The sequence below is a fragment of the Alligator mississippiensis genome, chromosome 6 (genome assembly GCF_030867095.1).
Source record: "Alligator mississippiensis isolate rAllMis1 chromosome 6, rAllMis1, whole genome shotgun sequence".
Lineage (NCBI taxonomy): Eukaryota > Metazoa > Chordata > Crocodylia > Alligatoridae > Alligator > Alligator mississippiensis.
Genome location: NC_081829.1, coordinates 22,928,613 through 22,947,811, shown reverse-complemented (window position 1 = coordinate 22,947,811; position 19,199 = coordinate 22,928,613).

Here is a 19,199-nt window from a genome sequence, read left to right as displayed (position 1 = left end):
TTGCACGTTTTTACACATGCTTCGTGGGTGGGGTGCAGGTGCTTAATTAGAGTAGTTCTGAAGCACTCTTTAATTAAAGCACCTGGAGAATCTCATATATCAGTGTCCACGTGCCTCAACATGGTGGTGGGGGTGCTTCATCTAAAATTTGTTGAACAAACCTTTAGTTAAAGCGCCCCCACTTTGAAGTGGTGATAAGATAGTGGGCACATCCATGCATGCATTTTACTATGGAGTTGACTAATTAGGTCCACAGTGAAGCATCACAGTCTACAGTCTGCACATGCACCCCTATTAAGGCGCAGTAAACTAATTAACTCTTCCATAAGATAGTACTGCCTGACACAACTACTATCATACAGTGGAGTACTTAGGTGCACTCTAATACACATGTAGACTGTGACTGGGGATGGCTGGGGGACCAGGTTGCTACAATGCATGGACTGCCTGCCAACTGGCCCTGCAGGTAACACCTTGTGCCCCAGCCAGCCCCTCTACTGCCTGATACCACCACCTGGAGCATGGGGCTAACCCTCCGGGCCCCCCTGCTCTGGGTCAGCTGCTGCCAGGTGCAGCATATTCACGAGCATCAAAGACTGCCCTGGCTCCAATTGCTGTGGTCCCGGATGCACATGAAAATGCTGAGCTCAGGAGCAGCTGACTCCGGCACAAACTGCCTTTTGAGTTTATTCACGTGCATTAATAATATGTGTAGGTGCACCCATTGGGTTTTACACTGCCTGGGTCAAATCCTTGAGTCTGCCATTAATTTTCTACGTGATTTAAAGAGAAGTATATAAAAATTGGCTTCAAGTCTAGCCAATCTTTAAAACAGGTTAGAAGTTTCAGGTTCAACATCTCACCCTAAGCATTCTTGCTACTTTTAAAATCATAGTTCTCAATAATAGTTCCATATTTCCATTTTTTCTCTGTTGTTATGTTTAACAGACCCAAACAAGCAAGAGGTGGAACTTATGACCCTGATTATACAAGCACTTATGCTTATATTTAACTTTGTGTACATTCGTAAATTCTGCTGAAATGGAAAATCTTATATTTGCAAAGCTAAACACTTGTATAGGTCTTTGCAAGTTCAGGGTCTAATCAACTATAACATAGAAATAGCAAAATTGGCTATGCCACAAAGCCTTTTCATTTCTTTACCATCTAAGGCCAAGCTCTTGTTTCTACTCCCAGATGTGTAAGTGGCACTTGATTCCATGTATGTGGATTTTAAATCCTATCCCACGCTACTTGGCTAGACTTGGGCTACTGTGCATGCTCAGAAACATCTGATATGGCCACTGTGACAGACTATGGGGTTTTTTGTAATTTTTCTGTTAACTGTGTTTGTGCTGTACTAGCGTTATCAGTATCCCCCCTGACTAACTTATATAGCAAAGAAAAAATGGTTTAAAAACCTTAAAAGCCAGAGTTCCCTACATGTGGCACAGGACTGGATGAATATACAACATCAACAGGACTTGAACAGCTTTGTTGGGGGGAAGATGGGCAGGAACAGAGGTCTACATCTGGCACCCTCCCCACCCCATCCACATCAGGCCACTCCCCGCCTCCCCCTGCCACTTCAGGCCAGGGCCATTGCCTCCTCCCCCCTGCCTGTTCGGGCTGAGGCCGTGGCCGCTCCCCTCTCCACTTTGGGCCACGGCCAGAGCCTGCAACCTCCATGGTCATGGCGGTTGCAGTGGCAGTCACATCTGCAGTGGCGGTCGTGGCAGGGCACAGTCACCAATCACCCCCCACTCCCTTTCCCGCTCCCCTCTCTTCCTCCCCTCTTCCCCTCCGACTCTCCCTCCCCACCAGCTGTGAACAAGGCAAGGGGGGGGGTCAAGGTTAGTGCCTCTGGCCTTGCCCCCCAGGTCTGACCCCAGTCCCTGCTGTTATGGTGGCACTCGCCATGTGAGGCAGAGTGAGGCCAGCACTGTGCAGACAGCACCCTGTTCCTCCACCACCTCCAAGGAGCTGGGGGTGGGGGGTAGGCCCCTCCATCGTGGCAGTGCTCTGGTCCCTGCCATCCCCCTCTGCCTCCAAGGAGTAAGGCGGCGGAAGTGAGGCCAGTTCTGCAGGTCAGCCCCGCCCCTCTGCTGTCATGGCAGCGCTCCACCATGTGTCTCTGTCTGTCCAGAGTACTCTGATTGGCTGCTGAGGCAACCAATAAGAGTATGAATAAAGCATTACGGACAGACAGACTAAAGCTTTTATAATATTAGAATTCTCTTCATCCTCTCATTAGTATGCATATTTGGTGGTTTGGGGGCTATTTGTGCCTGTTTTTTTGTTTGGGGGTAAAGCATGTAAGCACCAAGGGCCGGGTGTTTTAGATCTATAACCCTACAGGCCTTTCCTTACAAAAATTTTGGAGTTTATAGACACACCAATGTTGCAAAAGGAAAGTTGAGAAAAGGTCACTGATGAGTCAGCGCTCATTCTGACTTGTGCAGAGGTCTGCAGTAGGGTGGCTCTCAGTTCTAGTGCAGAACCAGTGTGTGTGAGAAGCAAACGAGTTTCCAGGTAGGTAATACTCCTTGGATAGCATTACAATTGATCATCAAATTTTCAAAGGGAAAGTGTACTTGAAAGCATAAGCCCCTGTAGTAGGTTCAAATACATACCTGTTATCCACTACTGAAAGAGATGAAACCTCTGATCTTACAGTGGAATAGATCAGGGAATAAAAAAACTGGGGTTGCATCCCCAACCTGAAGAGAAGCAGGATCAATGGCAGGACAGTGATGACCCTTGGCAGCAGTGAAGAGTGGCAGACCCTCAGCAGCAGAGCAGTGGTGAGACCCTTGACAGCGGTGAGGGGCAGTGGGTCCCCAGCGGTAGCATAGTGATGCTCCCTGAAGGAGGAGATGAAGGAAAAGAAATCCCCAGCAGTGGAACAGCAGCATATTCTGGTGTGGACATCCCCACTCAGCTATGCCATCTTTGCTGGCATACAGAATAGAGCCCCTGGAGCAGAGCAGAGACCCCTAGCAGCAAGGAGCAGCAGGATCCTCCAGGGTGGGCCTCTCTTCACAGTCTGCCACTTTTGGCTCTCATGGGTGGTAGAGCCCCCCAATGGCAGCACTGGGGGACAGCTGCAGGTTGCACTTGTTCTCCCAAACAAGGGATCAAGTCTAGAAGCTAGTTCCTTGAGTCAGGGCCACATAACATCTAGAGAGACCAGGGCCTCAGAGTAGGAAGGAGTCAGGCCTCTTCTGCTGCTCTAGAAGCTAAAACACAAACACAATTACGTTGGTGTAAATGGGAAATATTGTGTTGTCTACACATGCCCTTAGATGATCAGGGAAGAACAGAATGTCACCCTAAGTGACTTGCCCACTGTCATGCAGGAAGTCTTTGGTAGAAAGGACAGCTGAACTCTAGGTTCACATTTTCATCCCCATCATCAAGCCATCTTTCTTCTCTAACCTCAAGTGTTTTCCACTTCTCCTCTCATTTGATTAATGACTGGATTGAATTAAAACAGACAAATCCATATTGCATGGATTAAGTTCGTACAATGTATAGACAAACATCAAAAATATTTTTTATTCCTTTGTTTGAACTCAAATTAAAGGCATTTTTCCCTAAGAATAGTGTGGTCCACCTGTGTGAAATGAAACCACACACTGAAGTCCGTTTCAATGGAGATATTCATGGCAGTTCCAATGAAATTATGCCACACCCAGGGTTAGATTTAGTAGCAAGCTATGTGCCAGTTCTTACACATGGGAACCTCTTTATTATGCTAATTATATTATGCTAATTAGCATGCGTCAGTGTGAAAAAGTGTTTTGTGAATTCCCTTTGAGGATTAGAACCAAGAGATTGGAGAGAGTGATTTTCTTGTGAAAATTGAGTAATTGAGTGTTCTTGTCTTTAATTGCAGGTTTTCTGTCCAAAAGATGAAGATGCCATTGATATGTCTTAAGTATAGCAAGGGTTTGATAGTGCAATCTTTAAGGAATTCCTCTTCTTCCAGGTGGGTCATAAAAAGGTTGGCATACTGTGGGACCATTTTGGTGCCCATAGCTGTGCCCATGGTCTGGAGAAAGCGTTGGTTATTGAAAGTGAAGTTGTTGTGTGCAAGGATGAAGTGTATAAGGTCAATAATAACTTTGGGTCTGTACTCAGAGTTGTTACCCTGCTCTTGTAGGTATGTAAAGCAGGCTTGGATGCCATCCTGGTGTGGGATGTTGGTATATAAGCTGGTTACATCCATGGTGGCTAGGAGGATGTTGCTGGGAAAGTGGTCTGTTTTTAAGCCTTTGTAGAAAGTCTCTTGAACAAAACTCATTCTCTGGGCGACAAGCGGTTTAAGGATTGATTCAACAAAACCCGCTGACTCTCACCCACTGACTCCTCAGTTTACATCTTTATCGAATGGCCTGCATGCATAACAGCCTTTGGCTTCTTTACTATTCATCCATCCAGGAAGAGCACACACCAAGTACAGATGCTTCCTCAGCCTGACAAAGGGTTTTTAAACCCAAAAGGTTGCTAAAAAATTTTTTTCCAACTATTTAGTTGGTCTAATAAAAGATATCAGCTTTACTCAAAGAACCTTGTCTGCCGTGTGTGTGTACATTTGGCCATAGTGGGGGTGGGGAGCAAGAAGAAGAGGTGGGCATGTGCCCCCCAGCCTGATAGGGTCTACTCAGCTTCCCCTGCCAGCACTAGGAGGGAAAGGGGCCCCTCTCCACCCACAACCCAGCTCCCATGGAGGGAGGGGGCCTCCAATTTTGTGCTTGCCCAGGACCCCAGTATATCTCAATCTGCCTCTGTGCATACGGCATTAGTTGCAGTTAGAGAAGGCCATACTTTGGAGCTGGAAGTGGGGTGAGAGACTCAAGGTCTGGGAAAGGAGCAGTCGCTTGGGAAATTTCCACAGGCAGCTGAGCCCCCGGAGACTGACCACCTAGGCACCCAGATAAGGACCAGAACCCTCTGGAGCAGGAGGGTGAGGACCCCTGGGTTGGGGGCTACCTTTGCAGGGCTTATTAACCCCGAACAGGGAGGATTTTGCCTGCTTAAAGTAACAACTCATTTTACTCTCTCTTTACACTTTTCAGTCCTGTTTTCCTGATCTCCAACTATTTTCTTTTTCACTGACAATCTCTTTCCTACCTTGTATTCTATCACTGTAATGTTTCCTGTCTTTTTTTTTAATTTCCCCCTGCTCTCTTCCCTTTCCCCCTCCCTCCTCTGCTTTACCTTTTGTCTTTCTAATTGGGGCAGGGAGCAGGGCAGAGGCCTGGGCAGGCAGCTTGGGCGCGGGGGGGGGGGCGGGGAGGGGCAGCTCCCTGGGGTACCTAAGTGGCCTGAAGATTCAAGTATGCTAAGCACCCCATTTACGTAAGAGTCTAGCTTCTGATATTTTCTCTTAAGAGATAGCTTTCACTATCCCATTCACTTAGGAGATAGTTTAAGATATTCAGATAACTTCATTGCCAACTTCATTGCTAAATAATGAACTTCTTATATGTTCAGGCCTGGGTGCAGGACAGGCCTGAGTTCCCTTTTTATTGCTTTACAGCACTTGTCTCAGCACAGCTGTATTGCTGAGCCCCGCTATACATTTGGTTGCTATATCCCCGGGCCTGGCACATGTTTCTTTTGTGGCTCTTCGTCCTGACCAATGCAACATGGTTGGCACTGGTTGGTGGTCAGGCTCTTTTGCTGTTTGGCTGGCTCTTGTCTGAGTTCTCTTGCAGTTTTCCTGCCCCAGCAGATATGGGATTAAGACTAAAAACTTTGGGGTGCAAGTTGCTGATGAGAACTACAGTTCACACCTCAAGTCCACCATCCAGAGGTAAGGATCAGTGCTACAGTTTCACAGGGAGTAATGAGGGGCCCTTTGCAATGCAAAAGGACCTACACTCTCCAGCAGCCTCCTGCAGTGCAGGGGACCCATGGAGCAGCTCACTGGACTCTCTGGCGTGGGCCCCTCTTTCCAGCCAATTGCTGAAGGACAGGTACAGGCCCCCAGAACTACCCTTTGGGGAGTCCCAACTCCCAGACTGCCTAGATATGGGTAAAGACCCCCTAAAGTGGGTGGCACCTACAGACTCTGTAATGTAATTTTTATAGTGTTTTACAATTATAGTCAGTGTTTATTTTTGTTTTTCTTTATGTTTCGTAATAAATCTGGGTTTCATGGCTACACTGCTTTCGAGAAAAGGGTTATGGGTTTTATGAGACACCCTAATAATCTAATTAGTGTTTCCCAGGTAAACTGGGGGGGAGATGGGGGGTTGAGCCAAGGTAAAATGTATTTAATGTCCCCAAAATTGAACAGGGCCCTTGCTGCTGCTGGCAGGTACTCAACACAAGGGTTACATTTTGGGGGTGGTACAGGGGCCGTAGGGCCTACTGGAGGTTTTGCAGGGGCTGCAGAGGCAGCAGGTGGCTGGCTCACAGCCCCTTTTCTCAGCATGGCTCATCTCAGCACCCTACTGATAGATGGAAGCAGCCGTAGGTTTAAGGGCTGGCCAGATCCATGCTGGACTCACATGAGACCAAGAGCTTTGCTTTTTAAGCTAGGCAAAGCTTTGCTGTTCATACGGGTCTGGGGACTGGAGCATACCTAAGCCCCGCTGTGCTGGGCACTGCATGGACACAGAGGGCATGCCATGCCATACCTGGACAAAGTGAACTTCTAACGAGGCCGGGTGGACATAGACAGAGCATTAGTCCCCAGTGAAAGGCAAAGTGACTCTCCCGAGGCCATTCAGGGCATCAGTGGCAGAGAGAGGAACAGAATGCAATTCTCCTGCACATAAGAGCCCTCCTCTGCTGTTTCCCAGCCCCAGGGGGGAGCAGGGAGAAGCAAGGGAAGACGCACACCTATTCACCCAGCCTCACGCTGCTGGGGACAAAGGTGCTGGTTGGGCTCCTCCGGTCATTGCCTATATTGCAAAATTGTCCCTCCGGGGTTCGAAGAGCCTTGCCTACCTTGACCAAACAAGAGCAGAGCTATGGCTGGACAGAAGGTCCATTAGGTTGGACTTGGATACCTCCAGCCCAGTCTGCCCAGAGTGGAGCAAAGTAGCTTGGAAAGGGAGGGGAGGGGAGGTTGGGGGCAGCAGGAGGCATGGAAGCCTAGAATAGGCAGCATTTCCTAGGAGACAAGGTGACATAATATACCAACCCACTGGGGACCCACACTTGCCTTTGCTTGTCAGGGACAGCAGACATATTTAACCCCTGAAGTGCCAGAGCACATGCAGCCTGGCTGGTTTTACTGGAACCTGAATGATTGTCCAGAGCCCTAGACTGGGACCCCAGCCCCATCAGAGCACCACGGGCATGGAGGAAGGCACACAGCTGAGACCCTCAAGCTGGAAAGGGACAGAAAGAGCATCCAATGCAGGGTGACTGAGATGGGGGGAGCTGCCCAAGGTCAAGAGGGCAGTGTGTGGTGGAGCTGGGATGCTCTAGCTACTACACCACCCTGTTTCGCTGGGGCAGAAGAGGCCATTGCTCTTCTGCCAGGATATGAGGCAGGGCTGGTGCCATAAAGGACACTCAGGAAGGGGTGATAGTGCAGGGTTACCTCAGTCGGAAAGGCTTCTGAGGTCCCTCAGCTATGGTGCTTGGGGGGTCAGAGCAGGCAGAGGGTTTGGGGTAATCTGGGATATCCAGCCTTTGCTACATCACAAATCAGTTCAGCATGGCTGCCTGAATGGCCAGGTTGGCAACTCATGAGGTATGCCACTTGCTGAAGGAGATCGCTTCAAACAAAATTAACTGCCTGGTGAATCTGCAGCAAGTCATAGATGGCTTCAAATGACAAGGGGTTCCTGAACTGTGTGGGGGCTTTAGACAGCACTCACATCCCAGTGCTGTGCCCTGCAGGGAGGGGGAGGGCTTTCACAAACAGGAAAGGATATGCCTGCAAACCGTGGTGGACCACCAGGGCTGGTTCATGAACATTTATACTGGGTGGGCCAGAAACGAGGGCTGTGTGATGCTTTGGTCCCCCATTCAATTTGGAGAGATTCGGTGATTTGGATGTAGATATAGCTTTAAATGCTTTTTCTACATACCTCTAGGTAGCAGGGGCTCCGAATGCTGCAGTGCTGGGGCAGATGCAGCATCCCACAGAAGCTCAGGCAGCTCCCCAGCGCGCTCAGCAGCAGACCTGGAAGTGGACCAGAAGCACTTCCAGGCCCCTTCCTGGTCCACCAGGGAGTGTGCAGGCCCTCCCACCCCCCGCACCCCTCCAGCTTGGCGACTGGTGCCTCCTGGGGGGGGGGGGGGGGGGGGGGGGGGGCATCCAGGGTCCTCCTGTGGCCGATTGCCAGGCCAGGGGGGGCACAGGGGGACCCCCAGAATGCTCCCCAGCAGACCCAGATGTGGACCAGAAATAATTCCAGTCCACTTCCAAGTGTGCCGCCAAGCACATGGAGGGCCCTGCGTGCTCCTGTGGGATGCTCCATCCACCCCATCACTGCAGCAAACACGAGCTGTGCTGCTACCTCAAGGTATGTAGAAAAAACTTTTAAAATTGTGCCTGTGTCCAAATCACTGATTCGCTAAATCAGCATCGAATCTTCAGATTCGGATTTGGCCGAATCAAATCAGGGACGGTGATCCAAATCAACGGATCAAATCACTGTCCCCGATTCGTGTTGAATCGAAATCCAAATTGAATAGGGCCCATTTTGCACAGCCCTACCAGAAACTCCCCTCTGCCAGGCCTCGTGGCATAAGGACATTACACACTCAGCACGGAGGAGACAGTGATCCGTGGTGTCGCCATTCCCCTGGTTATATTAGCGGATGCTGCCTACCCCCTAAAGCCCTGGCTCATGAAGCCTTATGGAGGAAATGTAACTGACCCACAGAAGCTGGTTTTTAACAACTGTCTGAGCAGCTGCAGGGTGGCCGTGGAATGTGCATTTGGCTGATTGAAAGGATGATGAAGGGCACTTATGTGCTGGCTCGAGACAGAGCCAGAAAATATCACGGCTTTTGTAGTGGCAGCCTACATGCTGCACAATATCTGTGAGAGCCGTGGAGAGGTTTGCAAGGAGTTGTGGGAAGAAGAAGCACAACAGAAAGTGGCCAGACACTGAGCAGCAGCACAGGGACCGAGGAGAAATCCTCAAGGAGAGGCTGGTCAGGCAGCCCTTGTGAGTGACTGTCTGGCAGGATACATTGCTGACAACAACACCTAGGAGTGCTTTGTTCTTTCTCTTGGTTGTTAAAATAAAATTCATTTACACTTTAAATCTGTGTCTGTATACAACGACGTGCGGTGTTACAGACAGGGGTCAGAGGGGAGGATGGTCAGGGGAGTAGGGAGGAAATGTGGATTGGAGTAGGGGTTTGCTTCTTCTTGACTGCCAGTGGTTTGGGGGGAGCGGGGCATTACACACCATCACCTACATTTGAATGATCCCTTCCCCTGCCCCCACGTGGGCGAGAAGGTTAACTATAGCTCTTGGCAGGCTAGGTGGGTGGAGGACCAAGCCAAACAGCAACCCACATTTTCAAAAAACATTTAAAAAACATTTCACAACACACATTGAAAAGCCATATGTTGCACTATACAAACAGATTGACGGTGGAACCTGGGCGGGGAATGGGAGGGTTCCAATGAGAGTCCCCATTGGAAACTTTATGAAGATCAAGAAGCTCAGGAATGCTGGAAAAATGTAGTCCAAAAACACAAGAACAAAAAAATAAATAAATAAAATAAAAAAAGCCAGAAGAGCTTGCCACCACCACCACCGACAGCAACCACCAATCAACTGAGCGGCAACTCTAAACCCTGAACATTTTATGATATCATAGCAGTTATATAGTAAATAAAAGAAAAAGCACATAAGTTTGTAACATGGTGGGATGGAAAGGGAAAGAAATGGGAGGGGAGGATTCGTGTAGCTTATCTTTGGGATGGGGACTGCGATGGGGTCTTTGGGATTGAGTACTGACCAGACCGACCAACTGAGCATAGATGGGTGCAAGTGACAAGGTTTTGGGGGTGACCGTGTCCAGGGCAGACTCCCAGTGATAGGCCAGGTGTGGGGACAGGGGAGGCCAGTTTACATGCAATTCCTACTGTAATCCATTAGGAAAGACATTACAGGTGGTAGATTGGTATTTGACTCCCCCTACTGAAATCTGCGGGAATGACACAGGAGACTTAATTCACTCAAAAGCGCCATGTCATGCAAACACAGACACCATGTTGTGCAAACAAAAACACACTGCACCAAAGAAATGCTGTGTTAAAATTTTCAGGCTCTCTACATGAATGCCCGTTTCATCTACACACACCCTAAGTGGCCACTTTTTGTACTGTTGTTGCTATCTATTCTACAGGGCTTTGTTGAAACTTACATTCCCTACACAAGAGCAGCTATTCAGGTTGGCCCAAAGCAGCCAGACCAGTTAACTGGGCTTTGACTTCAGGATACCTGGAAAGTTGGGTGGATGGGAAATGTACATGGTCCTGTTCCGCCCCCCCAGTGCCAGGGCTCCATTCTGCTATTTTGTAGACAAGCCGTTAGGCACTGAAATTGATATGGTACCCTCATTGTGCCCTGAAAAAAATCCCTAGGCACCTAAATATAGAAACACCCCAGCTACTCATTTAACTCCTGTCTGAGCTCCACTGTGATCCAAATCAGAACTGGTGCAGTGCATAAACTCTATTTATGTTCCCAGAGGGGTCCAATCCACTAGACACTGCTAAAATACCAGAGTTCTTGGTGACAGCGCACAGGGATGCCAGCTGCATGGTGGCTAGAAGAGTACAGCACTAACTGCTATTTTGCATCTCCTCCTAAATTGGTGCCTAGGGCTGGTGCACTGGTTGCCTCCAGCTGCCCAAGCCCCAGTTATGGTACCATAGAGCAGTGTTTCTCAACCTTTTTCACACCAGGACCCATTAGCATAATCATCAGCTTCCCACAACCCGCAAACCATCACCCCCCAGCTCTGACCCACACAGTCTCTCTCTCTCCTTCTCCCCCCTCCTCTGGCTGCTGCATCCAGCCCCCTCCCACCCTCCTCTCTGGCTCCTGGGGCTGCTCTTACAATGCTGTGTGCTCACCATGCCCCTGGCTGCATGCCAGCTCCATGCAGGATGCAGCCTGCACAAAGAAACCTTGTGATTCCTTGGGACCTCCCCGTGACCCTTTACAGTGTTCTTGCCACCCACTTTTGGGTCATGACCCATGGGTTGAGAAACACTGCCACAGAGCATACCTAACTCATAGTGAGAGCCCTGAGATCAGCACAAGGCACAACTTATTTGATCACGGTCACTCAAAAATGCAGCTGGCAGCGGTGCAGCCTACTTCTAGCAGTCACCTAGGTCACTTATACACGTACAATGAGGCTGCTCTGACATGCTGTAGCGCATTGGAGCAGACTCAATTAAGTGAGTCTGCTGGAGCATTGTAATTCTTGTGCTCCAGCAGACTCCAGCATCTCATGTATTAGCATTCCTATACTGATAAATGGCAGCAGGGGCACTTTAAATAAAGCTCATTCAATGAGCTTTATTTAAAGTACCTCTCCTGCCATTTTTCAGTGTGGGGGTGCTGATACACAAGACATTCCAGGGGCTTTAATTAGAGTGACTCTTGGAGCCACTGTAATTAAAGTGTGGCTGCCTGCCACTCCTGGAACTCATGTAAAAATGCCCCAGGGCTAAGTACACAGTCAAAAAGCTCAAGGCTGAATTGATTCAATCTTTGTAGGTTAGTCTAAAATGCACAGATTAGATTGAAACAGAAGTGAACAGACATTTTACCTTTGATCCAGGAAATGCAGCCACATATCTGCAGTGGCTCAGGCCAGAAGCGGAGTAGTGCTAGAGCATGGCTTTCTGGCTGTGTGTTCACTTCCTCTTCCTGCTGCCCCCGAGATCTCTAGGATTTGCAGTCCAGAATTACAGCAGTAGGACTTTGCAGAGTTGCTCATCACTTCCCCTTCCTGCTTCCAGGTTCCTCTGGGATTTGTAGTCCACAGTTGCAGCCAGTAGTAAGTTTGAACCCCCTCCCCAGCCCTAGACCTCAGTGGGATTTGCCTGGGGAGGTAGTCTCCCCTCTGAAGACTGGGCTGCATCCCCAGCTCGGCTTGCCCCCCATTATCAGCCAGCCCTAACTGCTCCAGCTAGGGAGCAGAAGGGCAGAGCCAGCCCTGCTCTCTGGAGCAGACAGCACAGCCCATCCCAGGGCTGGAAAGCAAGCTGGGGGACTGTGATTTAACTTGAACCACAAAGGGGTGTGGGGCAGAAGTTTCATAAACTGGCTTGACCTAAATCAGTTAAGTCTGATACTACATTCAACCAGGTTTATCATGAACCAGTTTCAGTCATTTTGAAACTGGTTTATGTGCACTAAGCTTCTGTTCTGTTACAGGTTTAAACCAGTTTCTCATGGCTTCAACCTATTCATGCGAAATTTCTGTCCCTAGCTCTAATGATCAGAGCACTCACTCAGAAAGTGGGAGACCTAGGTTCTAGGTCCCTCTTGGCCTGAGGAGACTGAAAACCACATCTACTGCTGCCTAGGAGAGCACCCTAAGTAGAAGATGTGAGGAGGAATTTTTTTCCTGTCCTATTGTTATACATATCAGGGGGTTGTTTTTCACTTTCCTCAGAAGTATTAGGCATTGGTTTCAGTGAAAGCTGGGAATTTTGACTTGGGTGCACCAATACTCCTGCTAGAATTAAAATCTGAAGGTTCCTGGCCAGAGGGTCTTGCCCCTCCAGTCAGAATCACCCCAATCGCCACATTTGGAGTCAGGAATGAATGGTACCCTTTGGCAAGATTGATACAGTGTGTGTGTGTGTGTGTGTGCGCGCGCGCGCGTGTGCGCGCGCACGCGCAGGGATGGGGGAGTTGTCTTCCTTTGTAGAAGAGGGTATAACCCTCTTCCTTGGATCTCTCAAGTATATTTTAATAAACTTTGCAGCAGCAGGACACTGACTACAAAGTCTCCCTGCTTTCCTTTTGGCAGGTTAGGGTTATACGTCTTGTATTTGTGAAACAGGGTTGATGGTATAGTTTTAATAATAGGTTAGACCAGGATTTGTACGAGATGGTTTGAATAGGGATGATCCCGACAGGCAGGGTATAGTACTAGATGACCTCCAGAGGTCCCTTCCAGTCCTACTTTTCTATGATTCTATAATGTTATGATCCTATGAACATCTCAGTTTGGATCCGAGTGTGAACATTTTTTAATATCCGCCCCCACCCCCAGGCATCCTTGGCATTTTTGGTACATTGACCATTTTAAATATCTAACCCTAAGAACTTTAGTTCTTTGGGAAACCCCAACCTATATCCATCTCAGTCTACACTTATAGAAAGAAGAACAAACAATAATTACATTAAAGGTAAGACCCAAATGATTTTTTTTTTTTCCAGAATGCAGTTTGCATATTAGCCCTGGAAGGATAATTACTTACAATTTGTCAGCCAATCAAAAGCAAAAGCTCTGCCAACCAATTAGAAAGAAGAAAACGGGTTGACCTGTGATAGACTAGCTATAGAAGAAGAAATATTTGCTTTCCTCTTTTTAACTCAAGAAGATTGATTCCACCTCTCCTCCTTCCACAAACACGCACTCAACACCCTCATTCATTAAATGGTGAGTGCCAGAAAGCTTCCCATTCAGGTCTGCTTCTAATCACTGAACCATGCTAAATAAAAGCCTGTTCACAAAATAAGCTAGTATGGGTCAAAGGTGTGCAGGGCAGAGTGCATGAGAACTTCCCCAAGCCCAAGGAAAATGTTTTTAATAGAACAAATCTGGCTCCTGGAAAAAAAAAAAAAGCAGCTAAATTCAGGGAAGGAGGGAAAAAGAAACTGCTTCTCCACCAGCCATCCTGCTGCCTTTCCTATTGCAGCTATTAGCATTCATGAATGAGAAACACACCCCTCATGCTTTCAGGACATTTGATCGTAGGATCCCAAACTGCTTTGTAAAGGTGTACAAATGTTAACTTAGGTGAACAGTTAAGAAAATCTTCTATAGTTGCTGTTTTCTTTCATTTAGCTTGTGTTGTTCTGTCCCAGCTCAGGGCATCTCAGTTTCTCCATCTGCAAAATAGGAATAATGCTACTGAACTCCTTTGTGAAGTGCATTGGGATACACGTATCAAAGCTGCTGCAAAAATGAGCCGAGTATTTCTATTTATCATTGTCTCTTCCACGTTTTTGTTTCACCTTCTACAAACAGGTGAATAATTAAGTTGTACTAGGGCAAATGCTTATGGTAAACTACCTCAAAAGTGTGAACATTCTGGCCAATTCTTATTAAGTAATCACTTTTTCTCTGTATTTCTCAAAGCATTTTACAAAGGTCAGTAGCATTATCCCCATTTTACAGGTGGGAAAACTCAAGTACAGGTAAGTGAAGTGACTTGCTGTAACAAGCAGGAGTCCCAGGGCCGGTCTAAACATAAGCACTTGTCTCTGGGCAAACTACTTGCCTACTTCACCCGCCACACCTTAGATGATACAATAGAACAATGTTAGCAAGGTGGGAGGCTGCCCCTTTACTTGCCCTGGTGTCAAGGGTTTATACACACAGCTCCGACCATCCCTTACTGTGACCCATGCCTTGCAGCTGTTCCTTGGGCTCCCAAGCCAGTTCAATTCAGGGCTCCAGATCCCCCCAGTAACTCTGTGCTCCAAGCCCCACTCTGGGCTCCAAGCTCCACATGCCCCACACTGGGCTTCTCAGTATCCCCAAGCCTATCCCCTGCCTTACACTGGGCCTCAACAGTCCCTAATCTCTTCACCCCAGGAGCTTCTTGTATAACTCCCCAAAGGCTCAGCCCCCTCTGGAGCTGCACTCCTCACTTCTTTAGTGTAGCTTCAGAGCTTGCAGTGAGTCTGGGCACTGCCCCAGGTCCCTTCCTGACCTGGGAACCTGCCTCAGAACTCACTGTGCGTCTGGGCTCTTGCTTTGTCCTTCATGGTGTGCTCTCCTATCCTTTTCCCTCCACAGGGTCACCTGCAAGGCAGCAGGGGCTGCAGCTTTCTGGCACCCCATACTCACTCTTCACTGAGGAGGCCCCAGGTGTAGCATTTCCTGGAAGCTGCCCTGCCACAAGCGCTACATCATCCAGCCCCAGCAGAATATATTTTTAGGTTCAGGAGCAGGAGCCTCCAGCCATCCCCATAGCTCCTTCCCTTACCTCCAATGTGTCACAAGCAGCAACCCCCCCCTGCATCCAGGTTGTTGTTCCCCCAGCTGCTAGCTACAAATTACTGCTGCTTTGGTGTTCAGAGCCCCTGTTCTTATAGGGCACAACTGGGCCCTGTTCCCAGTCAGGCAGTTGTGCCCAATTGGGATTGCAGACATCTGCAGGCTGCCTTGCTGCTGCTCAGGCCTCTGCAAGCAAGGGTGTGCTCTGTTACATTTGCCTCTGATTATCCAGCTGGTCAGTGGCAGAGTTAGGGGTAGAAACCAGCTTTCCTGAGTCCTAGTCCAGTACTCTATCAGCTGGACCCAGCTAAATTTTAAATCAGTCCTGTAAAAATTAGTGCCAGGTACTCTTGGTCCCAACCTGGAACAACTATATGTGTGTGTGCGTGCGTGCGTGTGCGTGTGTGTGTGTACCAGGTGATTTATCCAACTAATCATGATTCACCAAACTACAGTATTGTTCAGTTAACCAATAGTTTTTTTTCCCCTTCTTGGTCTGTATAGTAACATGTAAAAAGGTATTCACTGAATTAAAATAACAAATATATGAAATTCATATCAAGTTTTTTGTGGAGTCTGCCCTGTCTGAAGGTTTCATAAATAGTAATCATAATAATAATGAGTATCAATGCCAAGCCATACCTTAAAAATCTCACCATCCCCATTTTATGATCTTGCTCATAAATCTACAAGGCTACAGGATAAATGTGGCTACATTTACTGAAATTTCTATTCTTTATTATTCATTGCCTTGAACTCCTCAGTCATCCTACTACAGATGATATAGACTATAGTGTGAGGGGGAGGCTCTGAGTCTTTATGAATATGTGGGAAGTAAAGCAGACCAAACTTATTCTAACATTTTTTTCATTGAAAAATGCAAATTCAGTCATCTGTAACATTATATGAATCCAAATCTGTTCAGGTAAATGACTTATATCATCAAGTAAAGAAACATTTCAAATAAGTTAAATGATTTCATCTCAGCCATTCCCCAAAGAAACATAATCTCTCAGCTTGGAGCAACGTTTCCTTTAAAAAGTAATCTTAACTTTTATTTTTTAAGACATGTTTTATGTAACCTTATAACACAACCAGACCAAATATTGTGTTTCAAACAAAATGTTTGTTCAACCCAAAACATTTTAATTTTTTCCAGAATTACAGTTCACCAACAAATTTAAAGTGTTTTAATTAAGGGCAACCCAAAATAACTTTTTCTTTTTGTAGATTTTTGGTTTCATAAGTGACTTACAGTTCTGGTGGGAAGATATTGCCAGAAGCCTTTCTGCTCTAATTCCACAAAAAAAAAGACCAAAAAAAAAAAAGGGAAAAAGTGTCTGAAGTATCTTTAGATTTCTTTACCTGGGTAGGAAGAACCTACACCATAACTACATGATGGGTGGTGGTACACTGGCTGGCATAGCATCTGAATGGGACATGGGGGTCACAATCGAGCAGAAATTAACGTGAGTCAACAGTGCAATGAAGTCACCAGCAGGGAAAACACAATTCTGGTGTGCATCAGCCGACGTGTTGTCAACAGATCCAGAGGTCTTTCTCCCTCTCTGTTTAGCATTGGTGAGGCCACAGCTGGAGTATTATGTCCAGTTCTGGACACCGCACTTCAGGAAGGATGGGGATGAACTTGAGAGGGTACAAAGGAAGGCCACCCATATGATCAAGGGCCTGGAGGATAGGCCCTATGAGGAGAGACTCTGGGTAGTGGACCTGTTTAGTTTGACTAAGAGAAAATTGAGAGGTGACTTGATAGCCACCTACAAGTACATTAAGGGTGAGCATCAAGATCTAGGGGATCAGCTGTTCAGGAAGATACCCCCTGGGAGGACAAGGACCAATGGGCACAAGCTAATAGAAGGAAAATTTTGGCTGGACATTAGAAAAGTCATTTTTCTGTAAGGTTTACCAGAATCTGGAACACACTCCCAGCAGAGGTGCTGCAGTCACCATCCTTGGAGGTGTTTAAGATGAGGCTGGATAAGTATCTTGTTGGGCTTATTTGAGCCCAATAACTTCCTGCCCATGGCAGGGAACCAGACTTGATGATCTTGCAGATCCCTTCTAGTCCTTCAATTCTATGATTCTCTATTCTTCTCTTTGAATTTTTTTTCTAGAAACATTTTCCTAGAGATAAATTCACCAGTGATTAAGTAACTTAGAGTAACGATGACTGGAAAATTTTACTCTGCTAAAATGTGACTGAAAGCAAAAACACTAAATCCTTAGAAAATAAATTTTCTGTTCATTTTGTTAAAAAAACAAATGTTTCATTAAACATGTTTCCTCACTACCAGCTAACAGTCTTTTGCTCCTATCTCTAACTGAGGCATCAGACCCCATAAAATATGTTCCCAACAGATACAGCACCCAAAATTCCTACCTTAGCCTGCTGCAAATATATGTAGCAAGTCTGGGAACTGAGCACAGAAGACAGCTTCAAGGACCTAAGCTCTGGTTTTTTCATGAGATATCCTTCAGTAATAAAGGCAGTGGCAAGAAAACTACAGATGAATGTATGTCAATAGCACTATTTTTAAATAGAATGTTCCAGGGTGTGTCAGAGAGTCTTTTGTCTCATCTCTTACTGCATCAGGACCAATAACTATGCAGTGAAATTAGGGGGTAGCAGTTTTTTCTAATTATGCAGTTCCACTGGGATCATTAAAGGTATGTGGGAAAGAGAGAACAAAAAACCTGCAAACCTTACTAATGGTATTAAGACTAACTAAAAAGCCATCTGGTTAACACCCCCATCCTTCCACGTTTGTGTTTGTGCGTGTGTGTGTGTTTAGAATTGCTGTGATTTAGAACATTTCACATTGGGTTGATGTCTGTTGTGAAATATTTCCTTACCTCATTAATAACAACAATAACATCAATAACAATAATTAATACATTTATAAAAACTAACATTTGCAAAATGCTTTACATACGCATATACATACATCCTAACTACTAACAGCAAACCCCTTTTCTTTTCACAGCTAGCTTGGGCAGATCATGAATACAACACATTTGCCATTTGAAATTATTTAATGGATATTAGTAGGAAATAGGTTAAAAGTATCAAGAGAAAGTCCATTTTTATTTAACATGAAGTCAAGGCAAATTCATGGAGGATGGATCTATAAATAACTGTTGAACAATATGGCTGGAGATATTTCCTTTGGCAGTTCTAGACAGGCGATAGATCCTTCTAGATCAGTGGTCACCAACAGGGGGATCCCAATCGATTAGTTGATTGTGGAGCCTCTGACAGTTGATCTCAGTCTGGGGGGGCTGCATGTGTATGCGTGGACTGTCAGAGGCTTCACGATTGGGAGCAGCAGGATGTATGTGCGGAGCTGCTGGAATGCAGTCTGCGAGTAGCGGGACAACAGAGGGACATACAAGCTGGGCTGAGCTGTGCCCCCTGCTACTGGGGCCAGGCCAGGTGAGTGGGGCAATCCCCCTCCATGCACTTCTGCCCTGTGGTGAGGGATGGAGTGAGGCAGAGGCAGGGGTTAGTGGGACCCTGGCTGAGCCAGGTGAGGATTGGAGCCCGGACGGCTTGTCCAGGGGCATGGAGGGGCTCCCACACTGCATGCACCCCAGTGGAGGCCCAGGGTCCATGTGCCCTCCCAATCTGTGCACGGGGCAGAGGCGGTTGCCACTGCACGGTGGATTTTGTGCCCCAAGCCCCATGCACAGATCGGAGGGACATGTACCCCCCGGGCCCCCACCAGGGTGCGTACAGCAGTGGAAGTCCCCCCACACACACACCTGGATGAGCCACACAGCCTCTGACCCTCCCCTGGCCCAGCCCGGCTGGGGCCACTCTCACCTGGTGGCAGGAGGTGTGGGGGCATAGGCAGCGGAAGAAAGTGATAACAGGGTTTAGGCCCCCCAATGTGGGGCAGCAGTAGGGTCGCAAGGCAGTCTGGCCATGGGTTTCTGGTAGCTGCAGCAGGGGTGGGGAGAGGCACACGCCCAGCAGTGACAGAAGG